Consider the following 17,412-nt stretch of genomic DNA (forward strand, 5'->3'; position numbering starts at 1 on the left):
AGATAGATAGATAGATAGATAGATAGATAGATAGATAGATAGATAGATAGATAGATAGATAGATAGATAGATAGATAGATAGATAGATAGATAGATAGATAGATAGATAGATAGATAGATAGATAGATAGATAGATAGATAGATAGATAGATAGATAGATAGATAGATAGATAGATAGATAGATAGATAGATAGATAGATAGATAGATAGATAGATAGATAGATAGATAGATAGATAGATAGATAGATAGATAGATAGATAGATAGATAGATAGATAGATAGATAGATAGATAGATAGATAGATAGATAGATAGATAGATAGATAGATAGATAGATAGATAGATAGATAGATAGATAGATAGATAGATAGATAGATAGATAGATAGATAGATAGATAGATAGATAGATAGATAGATAGATAGATAGATAGATAGATAGATAGATAGATAGATAGATAGATAGATAGATAGATAGATAGATAGATAGATAGATAGATAGATAGATAGATAGATAGATAGATAGATAGATAGATAGATAGATAGATAGATAGATAGATAGATAGATAGATAGATAGATAGATAGATAGATAGATAGATAGATAGATAGATAGATAGATAGATAGATAGATAGATAGATAGATAGATAGATAGATAGATAGATAGATAGATAGATAGATAGATAGATAGATAGATAGATAGATAGATAGATAGATAGATAGATAGATAGATAGATAGATAGATAGATAGATAGATAGATAGATAGATAGATAGATAGATAGATAGATAGATAGATAGATAGATAGATAGATAGATAGATAGATAGATAGATAGATAGATAGATAGATAGATAGATAGATAGATAGATAGATAGATAGATAGATAGATAGATAGATAGATAGATAGATAGATAGATAGATAGATAGATAGATAGATAGATAGATAGATAGATAGATAGATAGATAGATAGATAGATAGATAGATAGATAGATAGATAGATAGATAGATAGATAGATAGATAGATAGATAGATAGATAGATAGATAGATAGATAGATAGATAGATAGATAGATAGATAGATAGATAGATAGATAGATAGATAGATAGATAGATAGATAGATAGATAGATAGATAGATAGATAGATAGATAGATAGATAGATAGATAGATAGATAGATAGATAGATAGATAGATAGATAGATAGATAGATAGATAGATAGATAGATAGATAGATAGATAGATAGATAGATAGATAGATAGATAGATAGATAGATAGATAGATAGATAGATAGATAGATAGATAGATAGATAGATAGATAGATAGATAGATAGATAGATAGATAGATAGATAGATAGATAGATAGATAGATAGATAGATAGATAGATAGATAGATAGATAGATAGATAGATAGATAGATAGATAGATAGATAGATAGATAGATAGATAGATAGATAGATAGATAGATAGATAGATAGATAGATAGATAGATAGATAGATAGATAGATAGATAGATAGATAGATAGATAGATAGATAGATAGATAGATAGATAGATAGATAGATAGATAGATAGATAGATAGATAGATAGATAGATAGATAGATAGATAGATAGATAGATAGATAGATAGATAGATAGATAGATAGATAGATAGATAGATAGATAGATAGATAGATAGATAGATAGATAGATAGATAGATAGATAGATAGATAGATAGATAGATAGATAGATAGATAGATAGATAGATAGATAGATAGATAGATAGATAGATAGATAGATAGATAGATAGATAGATAGATAGATAGATAGATAGATAGATAGATAGATAGATAGATAGATAGATAGATAGATAGATAGATAGATAGATAGATAGATAGATAGATAGATAGATAGATAGATAGATAGATAGATAGATAGATAGATAGATAGATAGATAGATAGATAGATAGATAGATAGATAGATAGATAGATAGATAGATAGATAGATAGATAGATAGATAGATAGATAGATAGATAGATAGATAGATAGATAGATAGATAGATAGATAGATAGATAGATAGATAGATAGATAGATAGATAGATAGATAGATAGATAGATAGATAGATAGATAGATAGATAGATAGATAGATAGATAGATAGATAGATAGATAGATAGATAGATAGATAGATAGATAGATAGATAGATAGATAGATAGATAGATAGATAGATAGATAGATAGATAGATAGATAGATAGATAGATAGATAGATAGATAGATAGATAGATAGATAGATAGATAGATAGATAGATAGATAGATAGATAGATAGATAGATAGATAGATAGATAGATAGATAGATAGATAGATAGATAGATAGATAGATAGATAGATAGATAGATAGATAGATAGATAGATAGATAGATAGATAGATAGATAGATAGATAGATAGATAGATAGATAGATAGATAGATAGATAGATAGATAGATAGATAGATAGATAGATAGATAGATAGATAGATAGATAGATAGATAGATAGATAGATAGATAGATAGATAGATAGATAGATAGATAGATAGATAGATAGATAGATAGATAGATAGATAGATAGATAGATAGATAGATAGATAGATAGATAGATAGATAGATAGATAGATAGATAGATAGATAGATAGATAGATAGATAGATAGATAGATAGATAGATAGATAGATAGATAGATAGATAGATAGATAGATAGATAGATAGATAGATAGATAGATAGATAGATAGATAGATAGATAGATAGATAGATAGATAGATAGATAGATAGATAGATAGATAGATAGATAGATAGATAGATAGATAGATAGATAGATAGATAGATAGATAGATAGATAGATAGATAGATAGATAGATAGATAGATAGATAGATAGATAGATAGATAGATAGATAGATAGATAGATAGATAGATAGATAGATAGATAGATAGATAGATAGATAGATAGATAGATAGATAGATAGATAGATAGATAGATAGATAGATAGATAGATAGATAGATAGATAGATAGATAGATAGATAGATAGATAGATAGATAGATAGATAGATAGATAGATAGATAGATAGATAGATAGATAGATAGATAGATAGATAGATAGATAGATAGATAGATAGATAGATAGATAGATAGATAGATAGATAGATAGATAGATAGATAGATAGATAGATAGATAGATAGATAGATAGATAGATAGATAGATAGATAGATAGATAGATAGATAGATAGATAAAGTTTGAGATCAACATACAGACATTTATATTTCCTTTGCTGTTCATTTATTCATATTCATATTAATTGACCAACCTACTTTACCACTGCATAATACAGTTCACTGAAGCAGATATATTACATGAATTGTTAATATCATTGCTAATATTATCAGCTGAAGCTTGAAGGCCTTTGTAAATGATCCCAATTTTATATTACTTATAGAAGAGAAAAACAACGTCTACTTTACTACATATGATACAAAAACACACACACACATATAGCAGGATGTTTGCTAAACAATTAAAATACAGTATCTCACAAAAGTGAGTACACCCCTCACATTTTTGTAAATATTTTATTATATCTTTTCTTGTGACAACACTGAAGAAATTACACTTTACTACAATGTAAAGTAGTGAGTGTACAGCTTGTATAACAGTGTAAATTTGCTGTCCCCTCAAAATAACTCAACACACAGCCATTAATGTCTAAACCACTGGCAACAAAAGTAAGTACACCCCTAAATGAAAATGTCCAAATTGGGCCCAAAATGTCAATATTTTGTGTGGTCACCATTATTTTTCCAGCACTGCCTTAACCCTCTTGGGCTTGGAGTTCACTAGAGCTTCACAGGTTGCCACTGGAGCTCTCTTCCACTCCTCCATGACAACATCACAGAGCTGGTGGATGAGACCTTGCGCTCCTCCGCCTTCCGTTTGAAGATGACCCACAGATGCTCAATAGGGTTTAGGTCTGGAGACATGCTTGACCAGTCCATCACCTGTACCCTCAGCTTCTTTAGCAAGGCAGTGGTCATCTTGGAGGTGTGTTTGGGGTCGTTATCACGTTGGAATACTGCCTTGTGGCCCAGCCTCCGAAGGGAGGGGATCGTGCTCTGCTTTAGTATGTTACAGTACATGTTGGCATTCATGGTTCCCTCAATGAACTGTAGCTCTCCAGTGCCGGCAGCACTCATGCAGCCCCAGACCATGACACTCCCACCACCACACTTGACTGTAGGCAAGACACACTTGTCTTTGTACTTCTCACCTGGTTGCCAACACACATGCTTGATACCATCTGAACCAAATAAGTTTATCTTGGTCTCATCAGACCACAGGACATGGTTCCACTAATCCATGTCCTTAGTCTGCTTGTCTTTAGCAAACTGTTTGCGGGCTTTCTTGTGCATCATCTTTAGAAGAGGCTTCCTTCTGGGATGACAGTGAAGCTCTGGTGAACTCCATGCCCAAGAGGGTTAAGGCAGTGCTGGAAAATAATGGTGGCCACATAAAATATTGACACTTTGGGCCCAATTTGAACATTTTTACTTAGGGGTGTACTCACTTTTGTTGCCAGCGGTTTAGACCTTAATGGCTGTGTGAGTAATTTTGAGGGGACAGCAAATTTATACTGTTATACCAGCTGTACACTCACTACTTTACTTTGTAGCAAAGTGTAATTTCTTCAGTGTTGTCACATGAAAAGATATAATAAAATATTTACAAACATGTGAGGGGTGTACTCACTTTTGTGAGATACTGTAAGTTTATCTTGGTCTCATCAGACCATAGGGCATGGTTCCAGTAATCCATGTCCTTAGTCTGCTTGTCTTCAGCAAACTGTTTGCGGGCTTTCTTGTGCACCATCTTTAGAAGAGGCTTCCTTCTGGGACGACAGCCATGCAGACCAATTTGATGCAGTGTCCGGCGTATGGTCTGAGCACTGACAGGCTGACCCCCAACCCCTTCAACCTCTGCAGCAATGCTGGCAGCGCTCATATGTCAATTTCCCAAAGACATCCTCCGGATATGACGCTGAGCATGTGCACTCAACTTCTTTGGCTGACTATGGCAAGGCCTGTTCTGAGTGGAACCTGTCCTGTTAAATGGCTGTATGGTCTTGGCAATCTTCTTAGAGCCTAGGCCATCTTTATGTAGAGAAACAATAATTTTTTTTAGATCCTCAGGGAGTTCTTTGCCATGAGGTGCCATGTTGAACTTCCGGTGACCAGTATGAGAGAGTGAGAGCAATAACACCAAATTTAACACACCTGCTACCCATTCACACCTGAGACCTTGTAACACTAATGGTTCACATGACACCGGGGAGGGAAAATGGCTAATTGGGCCCAGTTTGGACATTTTTACTTAGGGGTGTACTCACTTTTGTTGCCAGCGGTTTAGACATTAATCTTGGTCTCATCAGACCATAGGGCATGGTTCCAGTAATCCATGTCCTTAGTCTGCTTGTCTTCAGCAAACTGTTTGCAGGCTTTCTTGTGCTTCATATTTAGAAGAGGCCCAATTTGGACATTTTAACTTAGGGGTGTACTCACTTTTGTTGCCAGCGGTTTAGACATTAATGGCTGTGTGTTGAGTTATTTTAAGGGGACAGCAATTTTACACTGTTATACAAGCTGTACACTCACTACTTTACATTGTAGCAAAGTGTAATTTCTTCAGCGTTGTCACATGAAAAGATATAATAAAATACTTACAAAAAATGTGAGGGGTGTATTCACTTTTGTGAGATACTGTAATAGCAAACCCTGATCTTAGCACCTGAGCCCAGCTGAAGTGCATGGGAGCTGTACAAATACAAAAATATTTTTTTATTTTTAAATACAACATTAAAAATACTCTATTTCTTTATAAAACATGGTTGGAAGGAGTGCCTTAAAGAGGAGTTCTGCCCAATCCTTTAAAAATGAAAAGTCAGCAGCTACACATACTGTAGTTGCTGACTTTTAACATTAGAACACTTACCTGTTCTGGAGTCCAGCGATGTTGGCACCGCAGCCAATGTTTACATCGAAGCACAATGCGCACTCTCACCAGCACGGCAGAAGGGGAGGAAGGAGGAGGGGGACCGAGCTGCTGATGTACTTTGCTGCAGCCTGGTCTCTCAGAAGTGGGGACGGGTACCTTTAAAAAACAGGTACTCGCTCCCACCCCCGTTGAAAGGTGACAAATGTGGCACCGAGGGGGGATCAGATAAGCAGAAGTTCCACTTTTGGGTGGAACTCCACTTTAAAGTGATTGTAAAGTCTTGTGCTTTTTTAGTTAAAAAATAACAAACATGTTATACTTACTTGCTCTGTGCTCCTCACCCCTCCCTCCTGTTAAGTGCCTCCACACCAAGCGGCATGCTATGGGGGCACTCGATTCATTCCATTCAGACACAAAGCTGCGGCACGGCCCTGCACCGCCCCCTTTCTCTCCTTATTGGCTGACTGACTTTGACAGCAGCGGAAGTGAATGGCACCGCACTGTTGTCTCAGCCAATGAGGAGAGGAGTCCCAGGCAGCCAAAACAATCCTACAACATTGCTGGATCTAGATGGGGCTCAGGTAAGTATTAGGGGGGCTGAAGGAGCTGCTGCACGCAGAAGGTTTTTTTATCTAAATGCATAGAATGCATTAGGATAAAAAACCTTCTAACTTTACAATCACTTTAAACCTGCATGTGAAATGGCTCACCTGCAAGATGTTCTCCAGGAAGAGTGACATTTAAAAAAAAAATTGCCACTAAATGTCATTCCTTGTCCATATGCCTTAGTAAGGTCTGGTATAGATTTAGGTCCTCACAATTTTTTTTTTCTTTTATATGGGGTCCATTCTAAAAATCCGTAGTACACACCTAATTAGGATACAGCTATGGTTTGATTTTGGTGGGGACCCCATTGTGTTTTTTTCTGCATGGGATCCCCTTTAAATATTCTTACCAGGCCCCTTTCTGAAATAGCTCACTGTCTCCTTTCTTGGCCACCCAGCCTGGATGCTTATACAATGGTCTTGTGTGTGTTTTGAAGGGGAACCCATCCATGGGGACAAGGGTTTCATCACCACATCTCTGACCTAGTGGATGTGGGAGTCTGTGGGGGGGGACTTCTCTGAATCTATAAGTCCCCTTTAAAATAAGATGGTCTTAGATGGCCTCAGATATCCAGACCTCCTATGTAAATGAGTAAGAGGTACAAACTACCCTGGGTTACTCATTCACGTAAATTGTTGACAAAGTAAATAAACACATAGACAAACAGTATTTGTTTTTAAAACAAAAGAGAAATCACATCAACCAGTGATGTAGATCCATCTTTATTAACAATAAAGGATACCTTGATGATCCACAGAAGCAAACATGACTACACACTCACAACAATCCTCTCCCGCCAAACTCTCGCCACAGATTAAAGCCAAGAGGCAGGTGCCAATAAGTTTCATTTAGTTGCAGTAGGTCTAGGCTAGCAAACAAACTGGCCAAATCTAGCCATTATCAATTCAGTGAACAATGATCAGCATTGGTTTGGGTCAAACGCATGGTCGACCTGAACCTGAAGCTCATTCCTAGCCATATTATATGCTGTAATGTAGTTTGAGGTAGGTGGGTTGCAGTGTTAATTTTGGCAGCAAATTTCAATTTAGTTTTAGTCATAGTCATCTAAATTGTTTTAATTTTAGTCATATTTTAGTCAACTAAAATCTCCAGTGCATTTTAGTCAACTAAAATCTCATACATTTTAATTACATTGTAATGCTTTTTTTAAATATATCTCTAGAATTTCCAAACAATAATTATATACTCCTGGAGTAAAACTCAAATTATATGTTATTATTTATGGTATTAAGGTTTGAAAATGCACTACAGACACAGATTTAGCTGTTGTGATATATAACATCTTTATACTGTAAATAAAACCAAGTTTCATAAACAAACAAAAATATTGCTTTTTGACAAGTGCTACTTTAAAATACAAAAACACCCCAAAAACTGTAAACTCTATTGGCTGTGATGCCATTGCTCATATTACCTGAATATATTACCAACATTAAATATTAAGAAAAAACATAAGAAAAGCCTTTGATTTTTTCTCTTTCAGCAGCTTAGTAGATGCCCCTTACTTATCCTTATGCAGTAGTACAATACATGTTTAAACTTTAAATAAACTATTATTACAGGTTCTGGATGGAATTGTGTTGCCAATTTAGAAATGACCAGCAGAGTAGTGTTCATTTTTATGTCAATTTTTCGTTTTAGTCATAGTCTTTTGACCAAAATGCCATTTTAGTTTTAGTCGTATTTTAGTCATCTGAATTGTTTAGTTTTAGTTGTATTTTAGTTGACTAAAATAGTGTTAATTTAGTTGACAAAAATATTTTAGTAGATGAAATTAACACTAGTGGGTTGACAGCAAGCATAAAGTTGGGCACAGTTCAGATATGTCACAGTTACTAGAACAATCGTTGTAGAATCAAAAGATGAGTGTCTCAATTTATAGGGTAATGTAGTTGTATCACATTGGGAAACTGCTGAAACCAAGGTAAAACTGCTTAACCATCTGCCGCATCTTAAAGGGGACGTACCTGTACGCCCATTTGCCCAGCCATGCCATTGTGCAAACGAATACCGTCATGCGCTGGTCAGCATGTGGTTAAAATGCAATCTTTCACCTAGGTAAAAATCATTATGTGTGCATGATAACAAATTTTTATTCTTTAATTGTACTGCTTATTTAAAATATATTTGAGAATTGTTTCCTGTGTTTACTGTAACTGAACATAAACCACTTTATTTCTATGCCCCCCAACACCACTGTCACTCTACATTTAGCTTTAGCTACATGTGATGTTGCCTTTGACAGTCTCTCATCAGGTGCTCAACTAAAAAATATGTACTTATCTAAAAAAAACTTTAAGCACTATATGCTTCTTGGAGGCAAAAACCAAATCAGAAGCTATGCTGCTTATATATTGTAATGAAAATGGTTAATAATTTATTAAGAAAGATTGTTGATGGTGTCAGTTGCTAATGTGCTTCATCACTAATAGGGATGAGCTTCGAGTTCGAGTCGAACATCGGCTGTTTGCCAGTTCGCCAAACAGCGAACAATTTGGGGTGTTTGCGGCAAATTCGAATGCCGCGGAACACCCTTTAAAAGTCTATGAGAGAAATCCAAAGTGCTAATTTTAAAGGCTTATATTCATGGTATTGTCATAAAAAGTGTTTGGGGACCTGGGTCCTGACCCAGGGGACATGGATCAATGCAAAAAAAAGTTTTAAAAACTGCCATTTTTTCGGGAGCAGTGATTTTAATAATGCTTAAAGTGTAATATCCCTTTAAATTTCGTACCTGGGAGGTGTCTATATTATGCCTGTAAAGGGGCGCACATTTCCCGTGTTTAGAACAGTCTGACAGCAAAATGACATTTCAAAGGAAAAATAATCATTTAAACTACGGCTATAATGAATTGCCGGTCCGAAAATACACATAACAGTTCATTGATAAAAACGGCATGGGACCCTTCAGGTCTGGTATGGATTTTAAGGGGAACCCCGCGCCAAAATAAAAAAAAAAACGGTGTGGAGTCCACGCAAAAATCCATACCAGACCCTTATCCGAGCACGCAACCTGGCAGGCCGCAGTAAAAGAGGGGGGGACGAGAGAGCGCACCCCCTCCTGAACTGTATCAGGCCACATGCCCTCAACATTGGGAGGGTGCTTTGGGATAGCCCCCCAAAACACCTTTTCACCCATGTTGATGAGGACAAGGGCCTCATCCCCACAAGCCTGGCTGGTGGTTGTGGGGGTCTGCGGGCGGGGGGCTTATCGGAATCTGGAAGCCCCCTTTAACAAGGGGACCCCCAGATCCCGGCCCTCCGCCCTGTGTGAAATGGTAACCATTTCACTAAAAAAGTGTCAAGAATGTTAAAAAGGACAAGAGACAGTTTTTGACAATTCCTTTATTTAAATGCTTTTTCTTTCTTCTATCTTCTTTCTTCTATCTTCTATCTTCCTTAGGTTTCTTCCTCCATCTTCTTCTTCTTCTGGTTCTTCTGGTTCTTCCTCCTGGTGTTTTCGTCTGGCATCTTCCTCCGCGGCTTCAGCGTCTTCTTCCCTTCTTCTCCTCGGGCTGCTCCGCATCCATGATGGCATGGAGGGAGGCTCCCGCTGTGTGACGCTTCTCCTCTTCTGACAGTTCTTAAATAATGGGGGGTGGGGCCACCCGGTGACCCCTCCCCCCTCTGATGCACAGAGACTTTACTGGGACTTCCCTGGGGCATTCCCCGTACGTCAGAGGGGTCGGGATCACCGGGTGGCCCCGCCCCCCCGTTATTTAAGAACCATCAGAAGAGAAAAAGCGTCACACAGTGGGAGCCTCCCTCCATGCCATCATGGATGCGGAGCGGCCGAAAAGAAGATGAAGACAAGAAGATGAAGAGAAGAAGATGAAGAGAAGAAGATGAAGAGAGAAGCGTCACACAGCGGGAGCCTCCCTCAATGCCATTATTGTCATTTTTAACATTTTTGACACTTTTTTGGTGAAATGGTAGGGGTACTTTTGTACCCCCTTACCATTTCACACAGGGGGGGAGGGCCGGGATCTGGGGGTCCCCTTGTTAAAGGGGGCTTCCAGAGTCTGATAAGCCCCCCGCCCGCAGCCCCCTACAACCACTGGCCAGGGTTGTGGGGATGAGGCCCTTGTCCTCATCAACATGGGGACAAGGTGTTTTGGGGGCTACCCCAAAGCACCCTCCCAATGTTGAGGGCATGTGGCCTGGTAAGGTTCAGGAGGGGGGGCGCTCTCTCATCCCCCCTCTTTTACTGTGGCCTGCCAGGTTGCGTGCTCGGATAAGGGTCTGGTATGGATTTTTGGGGGGACCCCATGCCGTTTTTTTTTTTATTTTGGCGCGGGGTTCCCCTTAAAATCCATACCAGACCTGAAGGGTCTGGTGTAGATTTTAAGGGGGATCCCACGCCATTTTTTTTTAAAATTTGGCCGGGGTTCCCCTTAATATCCATACCAGACCTGAAGGGCCTGGTATGGAATTTAGGGGAACCCCCCACGTCATTTTTTTTTAATTTTGGTTCGGGGTTCCCCTGTGGGGAAATCCCATGCCATTTTTATCAATGAACTTCTACGTGTATTGTCGGACCGGCAATTCATTATAGCCGCGAGTAGTTTAAATTACTTTTTTTCCTTTGAAATGTCATTTTGCTGTCAGACTGTTCTAAACACGGGAAACATGCGCCCCTTTACAGGCATACTATAGACACCCCCCATGTACGAAATTTAAAGGGATATTACACTTTTATTGTTTCACTTTAAGCATTATTAAAATCACTGCTCCCAAAAAAACGGCCGTTTTTAAAACTTTTGCATTGATCCATGTCCCCTGGGGCAGGACCCAGGCCCCCAAACACTTTTTACGACAATAACTTGCATATAAGCCTTTAAAATTAGCACTTTTGATTATTCATGTTCGTGTCCCATAGACTTTAACGGTGTTCGCGTGTTCAAACAAATTTTTCGCCTGTTTGCAAGTTCTGGTGCGAACCGAACAGGGGGGTGTTCAGCTCATCCCTAATCACTAATAGCTATAAGTGAATATATCCCTTATACTAGAAAAGGCTGAAGGCCTTTTTTACATGCCATTCTAACTTCTTAAATTGACCAACATATAAAACCGATGAATTAAACAGAATTTGTCACACAATGAGACATGGTAAGTCTAATCGATCATGGAGAAGTGTATGACATACAAGTTAACAGACATATGTAAACCATATGAACAATACCTAATACTATGCATAAGCTAAAGGCTGTTGTTCCACTCCCCCAGACACCCCTTTAGGGATCAAACTGTGTTAGGGGGAGGAGAGACAACAAACAAGGATAGAAAGAAAAAGGAACATGTAGACGTATATTGGTTGTCGAACAGCAATAATGTAGTTGAAGTACAGTTACATTGTGTGCATGAGGAGTGAATAACGTCAAACATTGGACTATGAAGTGTAGTAAACTTCTAAAGTTTAGGTATCCTGAGGAATGATAATACAGGATTTCAGGTGTCTGTATGATAAGCCCTTCGGTACCAAATGGTCCAAGGTGCCCATTTACTGATGGCAGAGGACAGATGACCTTCAGCCGTAGCATACATAAGTTCATATGAACCATGTGTGTGTACCAGGCGTATTACTTCATCTTTAGTGATATGATCAGGAGATTTCCAATGGCGGACAATAGTTAGTCTCACTGCTAGCAGCATGTGGGTGGTTACACAACGGAGTTGGTGAAGGAGATTATTGATTCCAATGCTGAGCAGGGCTAATTCAAGAGTGGGGGGGTGGGGATACCTATGACCTCTGATAGTAATTGAAACACTTCTTTCCAAAATGCGACAGTCTTGGCGCATTCCCATAGTATATGATACAAGGTCCCTGGAAGACCACATTGTCTCCAACATGTGTGTGCTACGGAAGGGTCGTAATTGTGAAGTTGAGATGGGGTGATATACCATCTGAGGTTGAATTTATGAGTGAGTTCCCATAAGTTGGACGATTGCGTCGCATTGTGGCTGGAGAGCAGTGCTACCTGCCATTGGTGTTCAGTAAAAGAGCAGCCTATGTCTCTTTCCCATTTTTCATAGACGGGAGTTTGTTGAAAATGGATTTGCCTTTTAGTATGTTATAAAAGAGAGATATGCCTTTGGAGGAGGTTTTACTGTGTGATAGGAATTGCCACACTTCTATAGGTATGTCTTTTTGGAGTTGGGGGTTGTGTAATAAGCTGTGGTTTATTTGGGTATACTTGAAATTGTCCTTCGTAGGGATTGAGAATGTTTGTTGTAGTGATGGGAATGATTTGAGGAACTTGTTTGTGTATAGATCCGCAACTTGTGTTATACCTTTGTTTTGCCAGGAGGGCAGGTGTAAGTTAGGGATCAATAGGGTGATAGTTGCTATTGGGAGTGGTATTTTGCATGTTTTTGATCCTTTGGAGATGTTGGCAAGGAGATAGTTGAAAGCTGCTTTGGAGGCATGGGTGGTTGGGGAAATATTTTTATTGTTTTTCTTCAATTTAGGTGAGCTAAGAAGCCAGTTTTTTAGGTTATTTCCAGGGATCTGGAGGGCTTCAATGTTGCTAGATGGGCAAGTAGAGTCAGAATTAAACCACGTTCTAATTTGTGCTAAAATTGTAGCATTACAGTAATCTCTAAAATTAACATAACCCGTGACCCCCCCCCCCCCCCCCCGCTGATTTGTGTTTAATTAGGATGATGTGAGAGCATCTAGCTTTTTTGTGTTGCCATACAAAGTGACCTAGAATAGATTGCATTTGTGTGAAAAAGGATGCAGGAATCGGGGTTGGGAGTGCTCTAAAGAGATACAGTAGTTGGGGTAATTTAAGCATCTTGAATGCTGCCAGTCTGCCAGACCATGAGAGTATTAGTTTGGACATACTATCCAATTCTTTAGGGAGGTTATGTAAAAAGGTAATAAAGTTAGCATGATAGAGAACCGATGTTGATTTGGTTAAGGTGACCTCTAGATAGGTGAGGGAGTCTGTGGACCATGCATACGGGTATTTGCTTTTTAAGGAGGTTTGTTGTTGTGCTGTCATACTTAGAGGTAGGATATGGGTTTTGGTTGCATTTACTCTATAGTAAGAGACATAGCTAAATTCATCAAGTATTTTTTGCACTGAAGCCAGGGAGGAGACCGGATTGGTTAACATGAGGATGATATCAAAAAGGCTGATTTTGTGTTCTGTGGGACCAATAAGGAATCCTGAGATGTCATGCTGGGACCTAATTTTTTCGGCCAGGGGTTCCATCATCAAATTGAAGATTAGGGGTGAAAGGGAGCAGCCCTGTCTTGTGCCATTTGTAATGTTAAAAGTGGTCGATAACATGGATGAACAATACACTTGGGCTGAGGGACAGCAATATAAGGCTGTTATTGCGCAGAGGATGTGGCCTTGGAAACCAAATTTCTCCAAGGTCGTAACTAGGTAATGCCAGTGAACCCTGTCAAATGCCTTCTCTGCATCCAAAGAAAGAAGCAGAGAAGGCATTCCATGGTTTTCCACATAGTGGATAATATTGATCATACGGTGATTAGCGTCGGAGGTTTGTAGACCTTTAGCAAATCCCGACTGGTCAGAGTGAATTAGCAGTGGCATTATATCAATCAATCTATTTGCAATTACTTTTGCATAAAGTTTTGCATCATGGTTAAGCAGGGAGATAGGACGGAAGTTTTGGGGTGAAGTGGGTTCCTTCCCTGGCTTCGGTAAAGTGATAATCAGGGCCTTTAGCATTTCTTGAGCAAAGGAGGCCGAGGAAGCAGCGGCATTAAAGAACAGGGTAATGTAGTCAACCAAAATGTGTTTACATTTTTTGTAATACTCTCCAACAAAACCAGAGCTTTGTTATTAGGAAGAGACTCTATGGCTCTGCCAACTTCCTCAGAAGTGAATGGGGCATTAAGATCTTCTAATTGTGCTGGAGTTAGACGAGGGAGCGAGTCTAGGAAGGACTGGATATGAGAAGATTCAGGTTGGATAGAGGAAGCCTCATCTTTTAAATTGTACAGGGTACTATAATACAAGCTGAATGCATCAGCTATTTCTTGAGGGTTGTTTTTTTTGGAGTTTGTGATAGGGTGGTAGATAAAGGAAATAGAGGTTTTGGTTTGGAAGCCCTTGATTTGATGGGCAAGCAGTTTACCTGCTTTATTACCAGAAGCATAAAAATGCATTTTAAGGCGTTTCTGGGATTTGTCAAAATGTTCTAATAGGAGAGATCATAGTTCTAATCGGAATGAAATCAATTTGGATTTTAGATCAGGGTTTGTCAGGGAGTCAGGGAGTCAGTGGTTTAAATATCTGATAAGAGAGTTTCAATGCGCTGTTTCCTCTGCCTTTTGTCTCTAGCACCCATTTGAATAAAAAGTCCCAGCATTAATGCCTTATGTGTGGCCCAGATTATGTTTGGATCAGAGACCGAGTCCTTGTTCTGTGAGAGAAATATTTCCAGACTTTTGCGGAGGGATTGGGCGTATGGTTCAGTTTGCAAAATCTTAGTGTTCAATCTCCATAGAAATGTAGGGGCAGATTTGGAGTTATCTTATAGTAGTATGCTCACTGGGGAGTGATCGGACCACGTAGTGGGGTGGATGGTGGAGATAGGTCTGCGAAAATTTGCAGCTGACCATAGGGGTCAGTTAGGGTTCCCAGTGCTCTTGATTTTTGCATGAATTGTTCTTTTATGTGGTAGAAGTGAATCCTAAAGATCACGTCTCTGGGCACCGTGTCAGATAGGAATGCAGGTTTTGGTAATCTATAGATGCGGTCAATGACCAGCTCTATGTTTTTCGTGTCTGGAAGCACAGCTTTAATTAGGCCTCGTGAGTATGAAGACAGGTCGGCGGGTTGCACCATTTCAGGGATCCCGCAGATCTTGAAATTGTTTCTTCTGGACCTATCTTCTAAATCTGCTATTTTGTCCTTTATCCACTTAGTATCTTGAGCCTGGTCCTCTTGGGTATCGATTATGTCATTTACAGTATTTGTAAAGTCATCTATATTGGCTTCAATGTGAGTAACCCTGTCCTCCAGTACACCTATGCTGTGGCTGAAGCTCTGCATGATGGAGAGAATGTCAGACTGCAGTGAGCTCCTTAGGGACCCTAGCATATCCTTAAGTGTAGTGTCCAGCACTGCTTGACCTATTGTAGGGAATGCAGCTATAGAGTCTGGCTGGGGGTTCAGGTTTGGAGACACAGAAGGCAGTAAAGTAGTGTGGCTCACCACAGGATTTATTGCTGTGGTATCCAGACGCATTTTAGCCTTTTCTGGGCTGCTGGAGGCTGGGGTACCTGGAGGTGACACTGGGGGTTCCCTCCTGGAGCTCATGGATGTGGACGGATCCTCCTGGGGCAGAGCGGTTTTATCACAGTGAGGGGAGAGAGAAGCCTCGAGCTGGGAATGCAGGGAGCCAGCCGTGGCGCCATTTTGGCTGCTCCTCACGGACAGCTGATACATGTAGGCTGTCAGCTTGTGAGGCAGTCTGTCCTCTTTTCTCTTGAGTGACATGTCTCCCTGGAGCTTCGGGAGTTGTCGCTGAGCACAGGCGAACAGGTAGCAGCAACGGGAAGTGGGCAGACGCTGTTTTCCAGGGGTCGGTGTGTGGACCTTCTTCCTTAAGCAGCCATCATGCTCACACGCCGGACATGCCCCCTCAGATTTACTACTTTTGAGCGTGGAACATAGAATCTTCTGTAGCAAGTTGTGATATGGCTGAAATATATCAATTAACATTTACAGTATACTGTATATGGTCCTGACCCTGGTTCTACCAATTTTATATTTTTTTTTAGTATCGCTATTAGGGGTGAGCTTTCTGTTTGGGTTGAACATTGGCTGTTTGCCCATTCATCGAAAAACGAACATTATGGGCAGCTCGCGCCAAATTCGAGCTGCGAGAAACAGCCCATAATGCACTGCGGGAGAGCAGTGCATTGCTGTATGACGATTGGCCAGAGCATGCACCACGACCTGCATGCTTTGGCCAATCACAGCACCCTCAGCTAAGAGAGCCATAACTGGCCAAAGGCAGGGTGCCTTTTGCCAACCATGGCTGAGGGGGACTAAGTTAACGCCCTACACTATATAAGGCCACCTGCACGTCGGCCTCATGTAGTGTGTCATTGGCGTGGACGGAGAGAGAGTGTCATTTAGATTGAGCAGGCAGGCAGGCAGATTATTCAGTTAGCTGCAGTATTTAATATATATATATATATACAGACAGTCTTGTGTATATATATATATATATATATATATATATATATATATATATATATATATATATATATATCCACTGTATCCAGTTTAGCTAGATCTGACTGCAGTCCGTTCCTGGTGTACTGTTTCTAATATACTTCAGGCCGGCAGGTGATTTAGTTAGCTGCAGTGTATACAGTTTAGCTATATCTCACTGCAGGCCGTTCCTGGTGTACTCTTTCTAATATACTTCTGGCAGTGTGCACAGTACACAGTACCATGCACCCCTAGTGCAGTTGCTACTACTTTTCTGGTGGTGTACACAGTATACAATACATACAGTGCACCCAAAGTTGCTATTAGACTTCTGGTGGTATACACAATACCATGCACCCATGGTGCAGTTGCTACTACTCTTCTGGTGGTGTACCCAATACAGTACACCCATAGTTGTAATTACACTACTGTTGATGTACACAGTACCGTGCACCCATAGTGCAGTTGCTACTACTTTTCTGGTGGTGTACACAGTACACAATACACACAATGCACCCATAGTTGCTATTAGACTTCTGGTGGTGTATACATTGCCGTGCACCCATAGTGCAGTTGCTACTACTCT

The sequence above is a fragment of the Aquarana catesbeiana genome, linkage group LG01, assembly GCF_042186555.1.
Source record: "Aquarana catesbeiana isolate 2022-GZ linkage group LG01, ASM4218655v1, whole genome shotgun sequence".
Lineage (NCBI taxonomy): Eukaryota > Metazoa > Chordata > Amphibia > Anura > Ranidae > Aquarana > Aquarana catesbeiana.